Here is a 20,741-nt window from a genome sequence, read left to right as displayed (position 1 = left end):
CCTGGTCTGGGTTAAGGAGGTTACAAAATGACATAACATGACATCTGTATGAAGGTCTCCTGGAGAAAGAGAATGATGATAACAAAATGTCAGAAGTTGGCATGCAGAGGTTACCACACAACATCTTAAACTGCAGATCTGTTCCCCTTTTGACCTTTAGATCTTAATGGGTATGCAGTTGCACACTGTAATGAAATTGATTACATGTCAAAACCAGCAATGTTGGAATATATAAAAATACAGATTCTATAGTTTATTAAACATATGGATATGTAGAATACTTTGTCAAGTCATGGTTGTTTTTAAATGTGGCAATACCCAAAACATAAAATGCTTAATCATAGCTTAAAACATTGAATTTTACAATCCAAGACATACAGCATGTCTTTGCCAGGATGCTGGACCTCCACTCTTTCAGCAGTGGTCCCATAAACTCCCAAAGTCTTACCTAAATGCTTCCTTTGATGTAAAAAGGTGCTGGTTTCAAGATGTGTGATGCTAGTTTCGATAATCTAATTAAGAAGCCATTTTTGAAAGAAGAATTTTATAGCGTTGCTTTTTGGTGAGAATGATAGTCAGGATACACCAGTATAAACTTGCAGTAGGAGTCTGGTATTCCACTTTCTGACACCACACATAGTCAGAAGGAAAACAAATCTTAGCCTAACTAGCTGCTGGTTCGATCTCTAAACTAACCCGGTTAGGTTCCTTTGTACCTGACCTGGAAGAAAACAAATATATTTCTGACCTTCATGACAACATAACAACAAATGAGTTGTCTTTTGGGGCTATTTTTAGTTTTTACCCCCTTTCTTTTGAGTGTTTTGCATACTGTTGCAATTCCTAGATGTTGGACTGGGCATATGCACAGGACATACTGAACAAAAGATGTAAGTAACTCTTGCGTTTTAAATAATCCACACTCTTAGCTAGACCTCCCATTTGGTGGTGATTGACAACCACAACCTCTCTACAATGACCCAAGGCACTTTATGTTCTAATTGTTGATATATTTAAGCAGGCTATGATTGAAAACTTTGTTAATGCGGTATTTCCTGTTTTACATATTTTCTCTTGTTTATTAACTTAGGCTTTAGTGTCTTTGAAGATTGTTTTGCTCGTTTGTCAGAGTTTTTCCCTGATCTTTGTGCTAAATTTTTCAACTGCCCCTGCTGCTTTCTTCCAGTTTTCTTTCATCTAGAACTGACCTTTTCCTCTTGTTGGCACCTTCTCATTCTGCCCCACATTTTTTTTTTAATTTGACTTTTAGAATGCCACTATTGACTTGTATCTCCTTAAGTTTGCTAGTCCTTGCCTTTGGCTCATCCTGCCATGTGATGCCTGCTTGGGGCCACACCCATCTGCTTTTGTTGCCTGGCAACTCCAATTATGAACCAGTTTTGGATAGGAAGGGGAAAATAAAACCCTGTAGTACCTCCATGCTTACTTCTCTGACACTGTGCTTGTGAGCTAATGGGAAGCCACTCTGCTTGTTAAGAGTTTAGAGTTTTTAGTGGTCGTGGTCTTTTGCCTGGCTTTCTGGATTACATTGGACATTTTTGGATATCGTAACTTGTGGTTTTGCGATTGTCTCAATGTGCCTGACCTCCTTCCTGTTTCCATCAAATCATGAACTCACATTACAGAGTTAAGTAGAATGTATTTTTATATTTTTGTTTCTTACTGGGTTATCATGGCTCCTCTCCATGTTTTTCCTTGCCTGAATCTTAATACCTGCTTTGGTTCTCACTGATGCATCAGTTTGGTCTGATGTACAATTATGCTAAGGTGGTGCATTTCTTATAAAGGGAAAGCATGATTACTGAGGAGTAGGTGAAGATCCTCAGTGGGAATGGGTTATCTTGTGACAAGTGAAGTATACTGATCAATTTAATGAAACACTAATATGTAGATATTAGTCCTAAGATAAACTGTATAGTTATTCAGCAGAAAATCTGATGGCCAATGGAATGTTGGCCAAAATATTCATTCAAGTATAATGTAGGTATGCAAGATAAAACATAATTTGTACTTTTAAGAATGTTTGGTTTATTTTTGCTTGAACAAATCCAATGAAAAACATGCTTTTCTGATCTCCGATCCATGTGACTCCATAGAATGACAGGTTGCGGTAATGTGTATGACAGCATTAGATAGATTACTGCAATTTTGAATATTCCAACTCAGACTAAAACTTGTGGAAAAAATAGTGAGTAACCAATTTTTCCTTTGTTGAAACCCATTGTAGTTTGCCCCCTGTATCTGTGGAGAAATGGTTCCAGGACCGCCTGCAGATAGCAAAATCCAAGTCCCTTATATAAAATGGTGAAATATTTGCATATAACCTATGCACATCTTCCTTAGATCAGGGTTTCTTAGACTTTATTGTTCTCATGACTCAATATTGCCCATCTTAAAGTCTTCGAGACCCATGTCTCGTTCCCCTTTGGAGAATCACTGCCAATTGTCATACAAGGGGGGGAACCTTAGAGAATTGCCGAAAATATCAAAGGTGGGGTTGTTTTCTTCTTTGAGAATCACTGACAACCGTCAAAGTGGAGCAATGTCCTAAAGCGACCCACAGTGGCCCATTCCCATTAAATACAACAATGAGTGGTGACAATACGCAACCAAAAAGGCAAGCAACCCATGGCCCAAACATAGTTTATAAAACTCTGTTTTAAATCATCTATAAATTACTTATAATACCTAATGAAACATAAATGCTATGTAAATAGTTGTTATACTGTTTTGTTATTGAATTATGACTTCAGCTAGCCACATGTCACTGTTCGAACTAACATTTTTATTTTCCCTTCAAGAGATAGCACTTTACGCTCCCTTTTAGCCTTTGAGGTATTTCTTTGACAACTGAATGACTTTTTAGGAGCTGTTTTGTCACTGAAACAAAGGGTGCACACAATGTGATGCTAAGGGCTTCACATCACCTTACAGTCAGGTTTGCTGACTCTTGTTTAAAAAACGCAGGGCAGCCCATTTCTAGCCTGCATGTATTTTTTAGATAACCTTAACTAAGTTTAAAGCCGATGCCCTGGTCAGGTGTCAGCATGTTGATGGACAGACTCACTTTGATTGGCTTGGAGGGAGCAACTGTTTAAGAAAGTCCAATTTCAGTTTAAGTTTTTGGTTATTGATTGTTTAGTTTTCTTTGTTTCTGCTTTTTGACCTTATGGAATATGTCTATGACTTTTGTGTTTTGTTTAAGAGCTGCAGTACTGCAGGAAGTGTAAAGATGGAAACCGTTTCCCAGCTTAGCAATTGGTAGTGTGAAAGAGTGTTCCTTTTATAAAGACAGTGATTGCGGAGAAAGGGATCGATCAATCTACAGAGTAGTGCAAGAATGGTTTGTGTGAACAGAGCTAACCCACTGAAGACCATTTTATTCAACTCCTCTGGCTGGAGGCTACAGCAAGGTATACCTACAGATCACTCATCTCTGTGGATTCAGTGTATTGCTTGGCACAGCTTCAAATTCAAGTTTTGCTTTTGGAACTTTCTGGATTTTGTTTTTTTTGATCTGCAGCTTGGTTGAATCCACAAATGCAGAACCCATAGATGTGCAGGGCTGACTATATTCTGCTTACTACACCATTTTGGCTTTAATCTTCCTTTACCTTGGCAGATTCCTTTCACTACATTTTTGTATTTGATTCGCCATTTTTTTGTTTTTTATTCAAAGACCTGCGGTGACTCTGAAATACCACTGATATGGTTTTTTGTGTGCTCATGGACCAGCTAGTCAGTGGAATTTTACAGAACTGGTTTTCAAACTGCTGCTGATTTGCAAGCATAACAATTCAGAGAGACATTTTTCCAGTCAGACAGCAGATTTTAATGAATGTGGTAAAGGAGGAGTGGTGCATCCCCAATCCCCATCACGACGTTGTTTTTCACAGCTGTCTTTTTTATTCAAGTAATTATTCTGTTTTTTTTTTTTTCTTTTTTTGGAGAGGGAAATCTTTGTTTCCGCAGGATGTATAATACGAAGCAAATAGTAAATTTCCCCCCAGAAGACCAATATCTATGTATTTATTATTTATTTTATATTGTTATCCTCAGTCTCAATGCCAGAGCAAACCTGATGTATACAGTAAGCGTCCATTGTCCTGTCCTAATACTCTCCTTGAATTAAACATTGTGAAGCTTCGTTTTTTTGAGGCTTTCGTGAGGTACTGCAGTGGTTAGTGCTGCTTCCTCACAAACATTGAGTATGAATGTTTTCCCAGCGTCTGCTTGGGATTTTCTCTGGGTGCTCTGGTTTTCCTTCTGCATCACAAAGATGGGTGTGTTAGCTTAACTCATTGTTCTAAAATGACCTTCTGGGTGTGTGTGTGTATGTGTGTTTCTTGGTGGCCCATGAAAGATTGGTTCTTGCCGTGTGTCTGATGGTGTCAGCAATGGATTTAACTGCCATATTTTCAACCCCACCCCACCCCAAACCACCCATGCCCAGAATTTGTTTAAGTATAGTTATTAATATTATGTTATGTGAGAATTATTTTATAGGCTGTGAGCTGAATTGTCAGTGTTGGTTTGGAAATGGGAAGTAGTAGTTTGTGTTTGGTTCAAGAATAATCGACTTCACATTTATGTACAAATGTGTAAAACAGTGTGCTGTGTTCATGTTGTCCGAAAGAGATACTAAAGAACTACATCGTTGGATGCTCATGTGATTTTTTTTCTCTACTCTGGAATTATAAATTAAAGTATAGAAGGACTAGAAATGAACACACTGCCAGCCTGGTGCTTTGAAACGAAAACTTAAGGGAAAATGAGTTTTGTTTATGTTGCTAAAGAAGGGGCTTAGTTCAGAAATATTGACTCCTCCATCTGTCAGTAATTTCACTATCTATCCACTAATGTACTAACCTACCAGATTTTTGTATGTACGTGTGTGTGTGTGTGTGTGTGTGTGTGTATGTGCAACTCTATAGTTCACAGAGGCTGAAGGAAATGAGTTGGTCAGATGCTTTCCACAGTGTGACCATTCAACTTTCCAATCCTATAATTTGCTTAACGCTTTTTAGCAGGTTTTTTTTAACTCTGCTCAAAATAATGTGCATATCCACAACTTTAGTCAGCAAAGCTGTCACTGGGCATGGTGCACTGGAGGAGATTTGGTTAGTTATCACAATGCCTGCCGAGAAGGCTCAAATGCAAAAAGGCCCACCATTATAAGTCAGGCTTGGCCGCTTTCTCATTCTTCTGCACTCACTGCTTATTTCTACTCCTCAAGCCCATAGCTTGCCGTGTGGTCACATCAAGAGTGTGGAGGAAATGCCTGAACTCCCTGTGGCTTGCTGAACCCCAAGGATGGGTGGATATGTTACAGCTGATTCTCTAACTGAGCAGAAACAGCTGCTGAAGTCATCCTGGCCTTTTCCTTCACAAACCATGACCACTTTGCTACAGTTGCTGCAGGCTAGGCTTTAAAAATGTCAAGTAGACCATTATCATTGTCGTGGTATACAGATCATGTGTGGTCAGCACTTGTGTCTGTCCTTTCTATTACCCTATATAAGATTGGGGTTTCTTCAGTAATAGTGAACAACTGTTAGTTAAAAAGGATTCAGCCTCTTTCACTGTCTTTGGCTGTGCTGCTGGATGATGGAGGTTCACTGTACTCTAAAGAATGTTATCTGTTGAATCACCTATGGTTACACCTAGAGGTATTTGGCAAAGCTAAAACTCTTTGTAAACTTTGAAAAAGGCTGCTGTGCCTGAAGAGATCCAGGTAGATAGCAGTAGACTGTTGAGAGTAAAAGGCGACTTTATGACTTTTCCTTTTTTTATTTCATTGGTACGTTTTCAGTTAGGGTGAGTTTTTTCTTAACCCTGAATCATTAATTAAAATAACAGTTCATATTTACTGTAATAAAGTACTCCACACATTACTTGTGCATGTAATTCTGCTGTTCTAGGCAAAACACAATTGTGTTGCCCCTTTTAATTGCAAAACATTACAACCAAGAGACAATAACACATTGAAGCTGCTGGTGATCAAGCATCTGCCTATAAACACACCAAGTTAATATTGTAGTGGCAGAGCATCTCCATTTTCAACATCCAGTAAGTGGGCTTTAGGACACACATGGTATCCAGCTTGAGCCCTGTAAGGTTTCCGAGGCCTTAATGGCAGTTAGATATGCATAGCCTGCTCCAGTGCAAGTCTCTCAGTAATGCGCCGTCTCTCTCACGCACGCACCAGCAGACTCAGACTGAAAGTCAGTCTATAGGGAAAACATTTTCGCACAAACCAGACTGGTGGTGTACTTAAACAGCCACAAAAGTAGAATTCATTACTTGAATGTAATCATACTTACAATAATTATGCTTACTTTTCAGAAGTAACTAGGAAAGTAGAATTTATTATATTAATGTAATAATGCTTGCAATGATTTACGTGCACTTATTTGAATGACACCTGGCTGTAAGTATCCGAAGATACTTACAACATTTATGATACAATTAGTTACATTACTTTTGTTTTTCCAATTGGATCATAGGCAGGTCAAGTGACTTGCTCAGGGTCAAACAGTATCAGTAGCACGATTTGAACCCACAACCTGCCACACATGCTTACTTATTTGAAGCGTGTCTTAATGGCGTCTTCTGTTTCAATTTTCAAAGCCAGTTCATGCACTATGGAAATGGTTGGCAGTTCATTAAAACTGTTCTGTGTCATTGTACTGCAGAGGCAACCTTTTTTTTCTTAACAATTTTAACTTTGAGAGACTGCGCTCTCCTAAAATTTACCAAGATAGGAAGGGTGAGGAACATGCATAATTCTACTATCTGAGATAATGGATTTTAAAAATGAACCTTTGTGTTTTTGAATGCCTGCTCTTTTAAATGTATCCTCTTTTTCTTTTCACAGACACATTTTATTTGTGTTAAAATGCTGAACTTTGCTATTGATCAATAATGTTTCACTCTGCTGATCAGAATTGGTGCTAATGTGAGTTGTAAATGATGGATTTGGACCTGGCACATTCCTTAGCCATTTGGTGTGATCTGAGTGAGCTTGACTGTATGAAGTGCTCACCGTCAAGTTCCTAATAGTTTGCATCATAATTTAAAGTAATGCATTTGTCTGTTTTTGCTCAAGTGTTGCTCTAGGTAATCGTCTAGTTCTTATACATGGATGGCACTCTAGAAGCTTCTCTGAATTGAAATAGCGTGACATAAACAGTACCACTTGTCTAAAAATAAATATCTCATTTAAAGCCACAAAGGAAGGATAACCATAGAAAACAGAAAATGAAGAATTAAAAAAAAAAACATACTTTCCTCACGTGCGGCATGGTGGCGCAGTGGTAGCACTGCTGCCTTACAGTTAGGAGACCCGGATTCGCTTCCTGGGTCCTCCCTGCGTGGAGTTTGCATGTTCTCCCCATGTCTGCTTGGGTTTCCTCCACAATCCAAAGACATGCAGGTTAGGTGGATTGGCGATTCTAAATTGGCCCTAGTGTGTGCTTGGTGTGTGGGTGTGTTTGTGTGTGTCCTGCAGTGGGTTGGCACCCTGGCCAGGGTTGGTTCCTGCCTTGTGCCCTGTGTTGGCTGGGATTGGCTCCAGCAGACCCCTGTGACCCTGTATTCGGATTCAGCGGGTTAGAAAATGGATGGATGGATACTTTCTTCACGTAGTGTGCAGAGTGAGCTGATGTGGTTTTCCAACTGTGTGTGTCCTTTATTGTGCCTTAAGTGGACTGATGGAATGTATAGCCACACTGAATGTCTCTCTTTAATGGAGAAAACAAAAGAGTAGTTAAAGTCAGAAAAAGGATCAGTTAAGCAAGTATTTTTGAGACTGTTCTCATCAAAAGCAAACCACTAATTAAGTCGACAGAAACTGGAAATAAAGCCCAACAGATCAGAATTTTTATTGTTTGCTTATGTGTTAGTCTGTAATGGGTCTTCATTAAGCTTTATCAAGTTCAGACACTTGCTTATTGCTTAATCTTTTATTAAATGGATGCCTTGACTCCCTGGGTACAGATAAAAAATATCAATATTCCAATTAATTGTTATTTTTTGTTTAAACTATTCAGTATCGATTCTGAAAATCTCAAGATCAATCTTGTGAATCTCTAGCCTGCCCAATTACTAGATGTAGATTTTTTGCTTATCTTCATTTTTGGTGTCTGATCCAGTGGATGCCGCTAATGTGCCTGTTAAGGGTTTCTATGAAGAAAAGCACTCTCCTTTCTCACATAAAATGGCGTGTTCTCCTCAACTGAAATTAGTGCCTACACTTAAATCAGATGCGTACACTTACTACGGACTCAGTGTGTTTACAGCAGTGCGTTCGTAAAGAACAACTGGATCAAAGCAAAGCTATATGTAAGTTGTACAACTCAGAACTTAAGTATTGTTGTAGCCCAACAAATTTGGACATCCAGACGAGTAGAGCCTAAACAATCTTCACTATTCCCAAATTAATAACAGAATCTATCGCAGTTTTTATCTATGAAGATATGAATCCCTACACCGATGCTGAAAACAAGGGCTTTCGACAAATGATACAGATTTTGGAACTGAGGTATGCTATACCAACCAGAAAGCAAATGATTGAAGTTATCTTACCTAGGCATTATGAAGATCTTAAGAAAAGCATCACCACGTCTCTCAGGTTACTACATTAAAAATGAGAAGACACTTGTGGTGGATGTGTTGCAGACAAGAGCACTGAATGACAGACACCGTTAGCAACCTATCTGCTGAGATGGCTGGCTGTTGTTTCAAAAGCCTTTCAAGCATTTCTAATGTGGTGTTCTATCACAGGACCACATCATTCCCAAGTTTGTGTGTTGGGAAGTCCAATAAAAGTTGCTTCTATTTAAGCACATAGCTAGTTGTACTGCTACGGTGGAAAAAGTTTACAATGTGCCTCACCCAGCTGAGCAAGCGGGCAACTGTTTGAATTTTGTGAACATGTATGCAAGGCAATCAACATGAAGTTGCTCCATGAGGTGTGCCACACAGATCATATTAGTGGTGTTGTCAGTCATGATGGCTGGTTCTTTGTCTTTTATGTTCTATTCATCCAATGCCGCTGTCAACATGCATCAGATCTAGATCCTAGTATTAAAATGCTTCATTTTTTGTCTGAGGAGGAACTGTGAGGACACATTTTTGAAACTGGTTAATATGACTGCTACACATGAGCAACTGAAGATAGGAGTAACTTGTACAATTATAGAAAGACACAAATCTTCCCATTGTTGTCTTTAATTTCGACTAATTCAAGATTATTTTAAATGACCAATAAATTAATAAATTTGGTTAACAATTTAGTTGAAGGGTGTCCACATGAAGATTCATTACACTCAAATACACTAGGTTACTGAAGAGCATATTTATTATATAAGAAGCAATATTTGATTATTTTATAATAATATTATTCACAGGATGATACAGATGTTTAATAAAGTACTGTAGATATCATTGCATTGTATTAAAACAAGGAGCCCACCATAATATATGAAATTATGAAATGGTGAACACAGTGGGATACCACATTACGAGGCATTTAACAAAATCCATTGGACACCTTCATGGACTCTTTGCTACCCTCAAGGTGGCTGCTTTACTTTGACCAGTTTCCTCTAGTCAATTTCATCCCCCTCAACAATTTGTAGAATCACTCTTTTGACTTCTCATTTAGCATTTACTTCTTCCTGGCTTCAGCTTCAACTAGCCCAGTATTGATTCCATCAATTTAAAATTCTTTAGGGATTTCTATTGGAAAAACAATCAAATTGTCCACTACAGGCAGAGAACTAAAGAAATGTGCTCACATCGAAAGTAAAACAGTCAAAAGACATATGTCTCGTGCCAAATGTACACCCTTAATTTTTAGTTTTTGGGTTTTTTTATTTTGTTTTTGTGTTGTGCCACGTCTGCATGCTCTTGCTTTTCCTCTGAAGGCACTCATGGCCAGTTTTTGGTTTGGCACCTTGGCTCAAGCTGTTTGTTACTTAAATTGTAAAGATGCTTGCAAATAGCTTGTTAAAAAATCCTGCAAAGTGAAGCTTTCAGATTTTTTGCTTAAAGAAAATGTGCTTCTTGTTAAAAATAAAGATCGGCTGCTGAGAAGGGATTTTGTCTAAGGTTGGATTTGCTCTGCAGCAGCTGGTGAGGCGTAGAGCCTCCCCGACAGCCACAGAATAATAGCAGGGAATGGCAGTCAAGAATTTTGCATTGCAGCATGTGATATGATTCAAAGGCACAATGTACTCTCCATTCTCAACAGATTGCTAATAGGACTGTGGGCTCTTCATTGTACTAGATGGTGTGTTAGGGGGTGTGTGAATCTGGTTCATGGACATCAAATCAGCTATGGTGTAAGCTAAATTCACTTTCTTGAGAAGTCTCTGTCAACGTGGCAGCACACATTAAGAGCCGAGCTGTAATTAGTGATGGCACAGAGAACTCAAGTCTGTGCAGAGACAGGAAGTGGACCGGTGCCAGATCAAGGGCCGCAAATTCAGAGCACTCTTACAGTTTGCTGCTCCTATGTGACACATCCTCAATTTAAGCCACATGCCTCATTTTCTTTGCTTTAACAGCATTTACGTTCATCCAGGTATGTATGATGTCTTACAGACCGTCTCGGTAGATAGTGCTAAATTTATTTTTACCTTCTGCATGAGGTTTACGCCTTATGTCCAGGGAGCTCCACTTTGGGTTTTGATTCATTTTCGTCATGACAAAAGCTGTATATGAATTGTGTGTGTTATTGTGTTATTCATTCACTTTTAGGGAATCTTCCAAAACAATGGTCATCCCTTAATGTCAGGATACTGATTGAAGCAGCTACCAGCACAGAGTGAGCACAACCATAAACTGTCACATGAACCATTCGTGCCCATCCTCTAGGCAATGCAGACAGATTCTTTCTACGACTTCAGTGAACAGCATGTCTTTCAACTGCAAGACGAAATCCAAGTGCAAGGAATAAAAACCATTCCAATAATTGATTGGTGACATTGATTAGTGGCGTCTACTCCAAATTCTAAATACTGCACTAAATCAGAAAATCATCTGCACATAATACATTTTGAAGATTCCACCAGACAGTCAGTATCTACTGAGAGGAGATGGCTGTTCATTTTCTGTTGAACACAAAAACTACATTCATGGTCTGCTATTGATCTGCTTAGCATTTTTAACGTTGCTGCTTATGTGATTAATATTCTCATTTGCTGCAGAACATTAAAGTGGTACTCTGACTACATTAGAATACTCTAGACAAGAACAGGCCATTCAGCCCAACAAAACTCGCCAGTCCTATCCACTTATTTCTTCCAAAAAAAATCAAGTCCGTAAAGTCTTACTGTCTACCACACTACAGTACTTGGTAGCTTATTCCAAATGTCTATCATTCTTTGTGTAAAGAAAAACTTTCTAATGGTTGTTCGAAATTTACCCATAACAAGTTTCCAACTGTGTCCCTGTGTTCTTGATGAACTCATTTTAAAATAACAGTCTCAATCCACTGTACTATTTCCCTTCATAATTTTAAACACTTCAATCATGTCACCTTTTAATCTTCTTTTGCTTAAACAGAAAAGGCTCAGCTCTTTTAGTCTTTCCTCATAATTCAACCACTGTAGCCCTGGAATCAGCCTAGTTGCTCTTCTCTGGACCTATTCTAGCGCTGTTATGTCCTTTTAGTAGCCTGGAGACCAAAACTGCACACAGTACTCCAGATAAGACCTCACCAGTGTGTTATAAAGGTTGAGCATAACCTTCTTGGACTTGTACTCCACACACCATGCTATATAACCTAAAATTCTGTTAGTCTTTTTAATAGCTTCTGAATACTGTCTAGAAGTCGATAGCGCAGAGTCCTAGACTCCTAAATCCTTCTCATAAGGTGTACTCTCGATTTTCCGACTGCCCATTGTATATTCAAACCTAACATTTTTACTTCCTATGTATAATACTTTACATTTACTGACATTAAATTTCATCTGCCACAAATCTGGCCAAGCCTGTATGCTATCCAAGTCCTTCTGTAATGATTTAATGGATTCCAAATTATCCGCTAATCCACCTATCTTGGTATCATCTGCATACTTAACCAGCTTGTTACTTATATTCCTATCTAAATCATTTATATATATTAAAAATAGCAACGGCCCTAGCACTGACCCCTGTGGAGCACCACTCTTAACATTGGCCAGTTCTGATGAGGTTCCTCACACCATCACCCTCTGCTTCCTGTGTCTGAGCCAATTCTGCACCCACCTATAAACATCGCCCTGAACTCCCATTTCTTTTAATTTGATGCCCAACCTCTCATGTGGCACCTTATCAAATGCTTTCTGAAAGTCCAGATAAATAATATCATATGCTCCACTCTGATCATATCCTTTTGTTGCCTCCTCATAGAATTCCAGCATGTTAGTAAAACATGACCTCCCTCTTCTGAACCCATGCTGACTGTTCAGAATAACTCCTGTCCTTGTCAGGTGTTGCTCAATCTTATCCTTAATAATTCCTTCCATTAATTTTCCTGTGATGCACATTAGGCTTACTAGCCTATACTTGCTTAGATCTGTTCTGTCACCCTTTTTATATAATGGGATGATATTTGCCATTTTCCAGTCCTTATGAATCTCTCCAGTGCACAGTGAATTCCTAAAAAAAATATGTCTCAAGGGTTTATATATGTACTCACTAGGCTCTTTAAGAACTCAAGGATAAATATTGTCTGGTCCTGGTGATTTGTTTGATTTCAGCTTACATGTTGGGGGTATTGCCTTTCAACAGTCAATGAATTACAGTCAGTCAGTTATAAAAGATGCTAGTTACTGCTATGGCCCTTTTCTGTTGTTTATGTTAAATGCTGCAGAATTTTCTTTGTACATTACCACCCCCAGTGTAAATAAATGGCTGAGTCCTTCCTTTTTGGGATGCTTGAAACTCTGCCAGGTGTCTCACTTGTCAGCTGTTATATCCTCAATTTCATTGGACAGGCTTGTTAGATGCAGCGTGGTAAGTGTCACGTTTTTTGACATGAAGGTTGGATCTCTGCTGATTTTGGAAGATGTCATCTCTGTTGTCTGGCATGTTCTATGCATTCAGTTGCCACTCATGAAGCAGATTGGAACAGGAATCTACAACTCCATGTAAAAGGTCAGGGTTCTCACTGGAAAAAACTGATATGCTGTCTGCAAGTGATGATTTAACAGCTTCCTCAAGTTTAGTTTATTTATATAGTACATTTAAAACAACTAAAAGTTGACCAAAGAGCTTTACATAAAATGAAAGTTAACAATAAGAAATAAAAGCCAGATAAGGACTTATTTAAAAGAATACATGAACACACATATACCAACACACAAACTTAAACAGCTTATATAAAATTATGTAAAATACAATACATACATAAGATGAACACAGTATAAACTATATAGATAGAAGGATTTAAACATTCAAACTCAAAGCTAAAAAGCAAGTGAATAAAACTGATTTTTTAGCAGAAACTTAAAACTACGAAGTGTGGGAGTAACTTATGAGGGGCAAACCGTTCCAAAATTTAGGAGCAGCCTCCGCAAAGGCACGTCCGTGAAAGAACATAATTTACTTCTGAAGGATGGTTAAAGGTTGGAAGAATATGAGACTAGCCAAAAGGCTAGTGCTGCAGTGGTGTTACTACGATTGTCAGACAATAGTAAAGTTGAACTCAAATCTTGAATGAAGTTTTTGAATTATAGCCGATCTAAGTCACTCCCTCACCTGGGGTCACAAGAATGATATTGAGCCAGTACGAGACTGGTGTTCAGGGTAGCTGGGCTCCTTCCCCTGATAGGGTTTTGATAGTGTAAGAGGAAATTGCACTAGGGTGTACTTCTGGATTGAGAGGTGGTAGACACCTCATACAGGAGATTTGCAAGAGCTGCTGGGACAAGGCTTACTAGCAAATTCTGCGAGGAAATTATCTCTCAACTGGTTTGGAGAATCTCCAGGGTGTATTGGAGGAAGTTTCTGGTTTAAGGAGATCTTGTCTAACCTGCTCAACTCGCTACACCATGACCCTTACACTCCACAACATGGTATGTCACCTTAAGAATGACTACTGCAATCCTAGTGCCTACAATGGACAGGCTGCCCGCCCAAGGGTGTTTTCCTGCCTTGTACCGATTCCTGCCAGAATAGGTTGTGGCTCCCTGCAACCCTGAATCGAATTAAGTTAGTTTCAAAATGTATGTGTAGTCCATTTCTGACAGTCAGTGGTGTTGCATCATAAAGATATGGGTCTCTGGGATATGAGATTCATTCTCTGATTGTAAACTCAGTGTTATGGAATTAAAAATGGCCTGCAGCATCTCATTTGTCTAAGATGTCTTTATTTTAGTTCACAGATTATATACATAACATAGGCATATTGTTCTCAAGTGTAGGGTTCTCAACTTTGTATGTTTGCATACCACCACCCAGAATTGAAATGTTTCAAAGTACTATCATTATACAGGGTGGGCCATTTATATGTATACACCTTAATAAAATGGGAATGGTTGGTGATATTAACTTCCTGTTTGTAGCACATTAGTATATGTGAAGTGGGAAACTTTTCAAGGTGGGTGGTGACCATGGTGGCCATTTGGAAGTCGGCCATTTTGGATCCAACTTTTGTTTTTTCAATAGGAAGAGGGTCATGTGACACATCAAACATATTGGGAATTTCACAAGAAAAACAATGGTGTGCTTGGTTTTAACGTAACTTTATTCTTTCATGAGTTATTTACAAATTTCTCTTTGTTTACAGCCATTGACATGTCGCAGAGGTTAACACGTGAGGAGCGGATAGAAATTGTGTTGATGTCTGGTGAACGCAGTAACCGGGTCATTGCAGCAGATTTCAATGCAAGACACCCTACGAGACCACCCATCTCCCATGCTACAGTTAGCAAACTGCTTGCTAAGTTTCGTGAAACTGGTTCAGTGTTGGATTTGCCAAAATGTGGACACATGAAAACTGTCACTAATGAAGAAACATCAGTGGCTGTCCTAGCTTCATTCAGCAAGAGCCCACAGCGTAGCACTCGCTGCATGTCACTGGAGAGTGGCATTAGTCGAACATCCCTTCGGCGGATATTAGCTACTCACAAATGGCACCCTTACAAACTCCAGCTACTGCAGCATCTCAACGAGGATGACCCAGATCGGCACTGAATTTGCAGAATGGGCAAAACAAAAATTGGAACAGGACCCTCAGTTTACGCAGAAGATTTTGTTCAGTGATGAGGCAAACTTTTATGTGAATGGTGAAGTTAACAAACAAAACCACCGCTATTGGTCTGACACTAACCCACATTGGATAGATCCCTCCAAGACTGTTGGAACAAAAAATTGATGGTATGGTGTGGTATATGGGGTACAAAGATAGTGGGGCCATTCTTCATCAATGGAAACCTCAAGGCCACTGGATATGCGAAATTGCTACATGATGATGTGTTTCCCTCTTTATGCACTGAAGCTGGCACGTTCCCTGAGTTTTTCCAGCAAGATGGTGCACCACCACATTATGGGTGTCAGGTCCGAGCATTCCTAGATGAACAGTTTCCTGGAAAGTGGATTGGTCGTTGTGGGCCAGTTGAATGGCCCTCAAGGTCTCCCGATCTGACCCCCTTAGACTTTTATCTTTGGGGTCATCTGAAGGCAATTGTCTATGCTGTGAAGATACGAGATGTGCAGCACCTGAAACTACGGATACTGGAAGCCTGTGCTAGCATTTCTCCTGCGGTGTTGCTATCAGTGTGTGAAGAGTGGGAGAAGAGGGTTGTATTGACAATCCAACACAATGGGCAGCACATTGAACACATTTTATAAGTGGTCAGAAACTTGTAAATAACTCATGAAAGAATAAAGTTACGTTAAAACCAAGCACACCATTGTTTTTCTTGTGAAATTCCCAATAAGTTTGATGTGTCACATGACCCTCTTCCTACTGAAAAAACAAAAGTTGAATCCAAAATGGCCGACTTCCAAATGGTCACCATGGTCACCACCCATCTTGAAAAGTTTCCCACCTCACATATACTAATGTGCCACAAACAGGAAGTTAATATCACCAACCATTCCCATTTTATTAAGGTGTATACATATAAATGGCCCACCCTGTATTTTGGAGGAAATTATTAAATACTGTACTCTTGTTAGGTACTGTAAAACTAAAGTATTGCTTTCTCCACTCAACAATATTGTATTTGAAGATTTTAACAAGGTGTTAAAAGAGAGTTTATGTGTGTGTGTCTTTTAATGTACACATAATTTTTTTATATTTGTTTAATGTGTGAGTAATGATTTGGTTTAATATGGAATAAAAATTACAATGGCTAAAATGTCAGTACTTATTATTTACAAAAAATATACTTCTTCAGAACTTGGATTTCATGTTTGGCATAGAAGGCAACTTTCCTCTAGGGCATTAATGAATGATTTTAATGACTTTGGGGATTTCAGCATGGAGTTTTAAAGAATGATGCGATCATCTAAGGGCTATCTGATTTATCAGACCATATGCATGCACTAAATGTATTCAATTACAGTTTCTGTTTAATAAATAAAAAATAGACGCTGTTTAAAATCAATACCAAAAACTTCAAACATTATTATGTCACTGCCACAATAATTAGTGCATATGTTAATAATTCAGGATATTTCCATTTACACTAACTCTTTGAATCTACTTTTATAAAAGCACACTTTTTAAGTCACTTTGTCAGATTTGTGATGTTTGCTGTTGTGAAATTGCATCAATGGAGGAGACATTAGCTGGCTAATAACACTTAAAGAAGTCAAATTAACTCAAATAACAAATGTCACAAACTCCTGATGTTTTCATTTGTCACATCTTTTCCTCTGTTTTCAGATTTATTTTAACTTTAAGACTATGTTTGTCAATAAAATGTATTATTAGTATATAATCTGTGACTTTAAGATTATTATTTCAGAATTCCTGTAAATCAGCCATTTGTCTATTGTTTTCATGTTGCCTCATAGAATTGATCAGACCTCGTTGTTACTTATCCCTGTGCACTTATCCAGAACTAATTGGATGGCATTAATTACTCAACCATAACTGGAAACCACGTCCTATTCTCTCCTGTATTATCCAAATGTGCGTCTTTTGTTCTTTCGCCATGTTTGTCACGTTTCTGTTGCTATACCAATGAGCATTACTTTGATTTCAGATATACAACTATAAATGCAGAGTTTTGAAACACTTAACTAAATCAATTTTATTTTGGAATGAATATGTGGGGCAGCCCATTTTGTCAGTGTTGTAGATTAGCGTGTGCCAGGGTGGTGTCCCATTAAATGTCACCTGCCTTGTTTTTAGTGCAGTGGGGATAGACACCCACTCCCAGCATTCATCAAATGGATAAGGTGGTTATAAAATGAATGCAAATTTGGATGCACAACTGTAGCCATGGTCGTTAAAATCAGATGATGAATGTAAAGCCTCTGTTTGCTTATCAGGGCTACGTGTAGTGTTGTACTAAAAGGCGATTATTAATCTCATGACCATCATTCAAATGCATGCACTAGAAAGTAAAACAACTGCAAATGACAGCTCATTAGTCACATTGTCATGCTCAAAAAGCAGGCCTGTTTTTATTTCTAAAGCAATTCCATAAAAATGTTAATAACGAAAGTTTTTTTTACCACAAAAATGCATTGGGATTTGACTGCTGTAGTTAAGCCATGTGGGATTTTTAAATAAATTCAAGCCATTGTGAACGCTGGCCCGGACACAGACAGACAGACATGTTGTTCATCACCACACACTGTTTATTTACACTACTATTTACAGTATTACCGTGCTCACAAAACCCCAGTGCCTCTTGCACCAATTCCCCAAAGTCCAGGGCTCACAGTCTCTGTGCCTTTCTTTCCTGGCCGCCTCCAGTCCTCTCTCCAGCTCTGTCCACTTCCACCCGACATCCACTGCTCACTGGAGGGAGGCGGCCCTTATATATGATTCCCGGATGAGCACCAGGTGTTCCCGGCATTCTTCCCTTGGCCACACCCCAGTGTGGCGGAAGTGCCGGCTGTCCTCCCGGCAGCTCTCCGGTTGTCCTCCAAAGTCTTCCCCCCAGCACTTCCTGGTGTGGCGGAAGTGCTGGGCTCTTGGGATATCCAGGCACTGGGGCGCCGCCTGGCGGTGGCTACTGGTCCCTACAGGGCTGGGCTTCCAAGCCCTTAACCTGAGGCCCCCAGCATAACCAGGATGGACGCCCTCTCTCGGTCTGGAGGAGGCACAAGCCTTCCCGGCCGTGGACCACACCATGCAGTTACATATTGTATAAATTCGAATCAAAGTAAAGATAAAAATTCACAATTTACATACAACTTCACTTCAATACACAGAGGTAAATAAAGTTTTTGTATCTGGTATTCAAACTATTTTATTTGTAGTGATGGCCAGGAAAATGTTTCCATGGTTTCATGGAGAATAAACGTAACACAATTTCTGATATACAGTCATTTGAAAAAGTTTGGGAACCCCGCTCAGCCTGCATAATAATTTACACTGCTTTCAACAAAAAAGATAACAGTGTTATGGCTTTCATTTCCTGCTACCTACTGTCAAATTTGGTCCATCATGATGGGGGGCTGTGTGGCTAGTTCAGGAACTGGGGCCCTTGTTAAAGTCGAGGCTCGGTGAATTCAACCCTATATCAACAAATCTTTCGGGATAATGTTCAAGCTTCAATCACAAAGTTGAAGTTACGCAGGGGTTGGATATTCCAACAAGACAATGACCCAAAACACAGTTCGAAATCTACAAAGGCATTCATGCAGAGGGAGAAGTACAATGTTCTGGAATGGCTGTCACAGTCCCCTGACTTGAATATCATCGAAAATCTATGGGATGATTTGAAGCAGGCTGTCTATGCTCGGAAGCCATCAAATTTAACTGAACTGGAGAGATTTTGTATAGAAGAATGGTCAAAAATACCTCCATCCAGAATCCAGACACTCATCAAAGGCTATAGGAGGCGTCTAGAGGCTGTTATATTTGCAAAAGGAGGCTCAACTAAGTATTGATGTAATATCTCTGTTGGGGTGCCCAAATTTATGCAACTGTCTAATTTTGTTATGATGCATATTGCATATTTTCTGTTAATCCAATAACCTTAATGTCACTGCTGAAATACTACTGTTTCCATAAGCCATGTCATATATTAAAAGGAAGTTGCTACTTTGAAAGCTTAGCCAATGATAAACAAAAATCCAAAGAATTAAGAGGTTCCCAAACTTTTTCATATGAATGTATAGAAGTAGAACAAATATGAACAAGAGCAAACAATATTAAAACTTCCATGGAAATAAGTTCTCAAATTACTTGTATTGCATAATGCAAATGTTGGGCAACAAGTTATATGTAACATAACATACCAATTAAACCATTTGTGGAAAACCCAGTTCTGCTCAGTAGCACATCATTCATTGTCTGCCACAGCAGCATCCTTCCCAGGGTGCCAAGAGGAAGCAGAAGCATGTCTTAATGTGTAACTACAACTGCAACAGCTCCTCTGTTCCTTGCCTAGTGGGGTTTTTTTTCTGTCTCTGTCTGCTTTTGCTCTCGTTTGCTGTTCCCAACTTTTCCCCCCATTAATTCTTTGCATGCAAAGAGCCACTTCTATAGTGTGTAGGGCATTCATGTCGAAGTTCAGTTTCTGCTAGAGACATACAATGTGATCAGCGCCTTTCAGTGCTCCAGTTTTACTACATCACTAGCCAACCCACGGCGTACCATACGCCGCATAATCAGGCCGGTTTTTTAATAATTTTAAAGCACAGGGAGAAAATTAACATTTGAAAAATCAGTAATGTAATAAATCAGCAAGAAAAGCAACATTGTAACAATACACGGAACGAACCAACACACAATCGTCTGTGCGGCGCTCAGGCGCAGAGGGTGGAGCGGGAGGAGAGGAGAAGGACGTCCACTCGCTCCCTCCGTCATGCTAGTCTGCTGATTTCACGTCCAGTATGCACTGCCTGGTCATGTGCCCACCTCCAAGTCGTCACTCGAGTCGTTGTCTTTGCACAGTCCAGATGCACCTGTGACTCACGTAGACTTTTCATTGCTCTGTGCAGTTTTGGCTGCCTTTCTATATATAATCCACCAAGACACCCGACCACGGTAGCAGCGAGGTGGGAGGGGGGTGTGTACAAAGTGCAGGAGCATCTAAGAAGACGCATGTTTGTTGCGGATGCGAATTTTAAAGACTGCTCACTTCATTGTGTATACGACTGTAGGTGAATAAAAAGATGCAACTCTGGAGAGGGCAACATACAAAACAGCGTTTTACACGCTGAATACAGCGATTCACATTCGCAAAAATTGTTTTACACGCTGCATACAGCGATTTACATTCGTGACAAACATGCCTCTTCTTAGATAGTCCTGTCACGTCCACCCTCGTTCTCGAAGCATACACACCGCCTGGTCATGTGGTGCCTCTGTGTGAACCGGTCAGGCACAGGAGAAGGTCAGCTGCCGAGAGAGCGTCTCAACTGTTGCAGGGCCTGCCTTGGTGAAGCAGGTGAGACAGTAATGAAACAGAGGCACAGGGTTTATTGGTTTTTAAAGACTGCTTCCTTCATTGAGTTTTAACCAATGCACGGAAAGAACCAACACACAATCGTCTGTGCGGTGCTCAGGCACGGAGGGTGGAACGGGAGGAGAGGAG

At 39.5% G+C, this 20,741-nt stretch overlaps 1 protein-coding gene across 1 annotated transcript in view; it reads left to right on the top strand.

The window, feature by feature from the left end:
* The window catches only part of fgd1 (FYVE, RhoGEF and PH domain containing 1), a 193,117-nt gene that overhangs the window by 44,407 nt on the left and 127,969 nt on the right, over positions 1–20,741 (top strand). The gene's annotated exons all lie outside the window — the stretch shown is intronic.

Source organism: Polypterus senegalus, chromosome 13 (assembly GCF_016835505.1).
Source record: "Polypterus senegalus isolate Bchr_013 chromosome 13, ASM1683550v1, whole genome shotgun sequence".
Lineage (NCBI taxonomy): Eukaryota > Metazoa > Chordata > Cladistia > Polypteriformes > Polypteridae > Polypterus > Polypterus senegalus.
This window is presented reverse-complemented; position numbering and strand designations above follow the sequence as displayed.